The sequence below is a fragment of the Meleagris gallopavo genome, chromosome 11 (genome assembly GCF_000146605.3).
Source record: "Meleagris gallopavo isolate NT-WF06-2002-E0010 breed Aviagen turkey brand Nicholas breeding stock chromosome 11, Turkey_5.1, whole genome shotgun sequence".
Classification (NCBI taxonomy): domain Eukaryota; kingdom Metazoa; phylum Chordata; class Aves; order Galliformes; family Phasianidae; genus Meleagris; species Meleagris gallopavo.
The window spans coordinates 6,524,295-6,525,948 of record NC_015021.2 but is presented as its reverse complement, the minus strand read 5'-3'; positions in this window follow the sequence as shown (position 1 = coordinate 6,525,948).

The following is a 1,654-nucleotide window of genomic DNA, read 5'->3' as shown; positions in this document are numbered from 1 at the left end:
AAACCCATTGGAGAATAGTTAGGCTATCATCCCAGGATTTTTTTTTTCCCCACTGCCTGGAAGGATGTGTGTTGATGCTTAAATGAGAGTGAGAGTGCCCGCTTAACTGTGTTCAGACAGATTTTGGTAATGCAGCACCTCCTGCACAGACTTTGCAGCATGGTCCCTGCAGCTGGCCCCCAACATGCACAGAGACTTGAGTCCAGCCATCCTGAGCACAGTGCATTGCTCAGATCTCATTTCATGTTTGTCTTCTCTGCACACAGCCCTTGGGTCTGATTCTCCCGTCTTCCAGCTTTTACATCAGCGAAACACCATTAATTATGAGAATTTCAATTTGCTACTTAAATTTATGTTGGTGCTGATGTGAGAAGACTCGGCCTGTATGTTATTAAGTTGGTTTTATGAGAGTAGTGATCAGGCTGCTGAGTCATTATATCCATTTTACATTTCGAATTTTAATTGCTTTATGGAGCTTGTTAATTTTTGTTTAGTTTGCTGGTGGCTTATAAATGATTATCTTCTCTATCAAAAAACGCCGTCAGTTCTTTCATCACTGCTTCTGTATGGTTTGACGCTTCCTACAAATATTCAGGCAGGACTTTATTCTAGATAATATTACACTGCAGCTTTGAAAATACTGGGCAGCTTTGTTTTGCCTTGTTTTCCTATCCCTGTTACCAGGAACAGATATCACTCAAACAACATGAGTAACAACTGGAACTTCTCAAGAATCAACTAATGTGGGAGATAAAACCGCCCAGGTGATGCATTCATAAGCGGAAGCATGTAAAGCCACATGAGAAGTCATTATGTCCACATTTTTAAGTCATTTGGAGGGGATGTATCACTGTTTATTTGAAATACTCTTAGTGAAAAGCTGCTGGGAATACACAGCCCGTGTGTGGTATGCAGGTGACTCTGCGTGGGGGTTTCCATAGGCAACTGTTCCATGACCTTGCCCTACATGAGGAGCTTGAGACTTTCATTTCTGGATTACTCACTGCCCCTCTGTATTGCACGTTCACCTCAGCTTTCTAAAAATGCAGTGGCAAATCACATTGCACTAATGGAAAGTGCTGTGGCCTAGAAAACAGATTTTAGTGCTGACAGAATGGGCTGACGAAGCCTGGGCTTGGAAGGTATGCTATTTTTGACTGAAAAGTGGTGCGTTCTAAGGTTTGCTGAATGCAGTAATGTGATTTCGTGTTCTTCTTTGTTAGTCATCGCTAGCTGCTGGTGATGCTAATGGATGCTCTTAATGTTCAACTTTTAATCAGCTAAGTATATGTCTGCTTTTCTTTCTCAGAATTTGAGAGGATTGTTATCAGTTTCGTATATTTTCTGAAAAGTCAAAAGGAGCTTAGAGAAGGTGAACAGAGATCTGCTAAATCCATTTTAGAAGCCTGTGAGTGCAAATGAGTGATTATGTGAAAAGAATTTGGTCTTTTCACCAGCTGAAGAGATGTCTGCAGTAACCATTGGCTTGTATTCTTTCTCCAACCTTGCTGTGACCATTTAACGAGGTCTGATTCAGACTAATTCCCACAATCTGTAGGTTTTATTCCCTGCTGAGACTGGAATATTTGGATGTCAACTCAGACATATATTTTTCTTTTTAATTAGCACATCTGATTTTTTTTTTTTTTTTTTT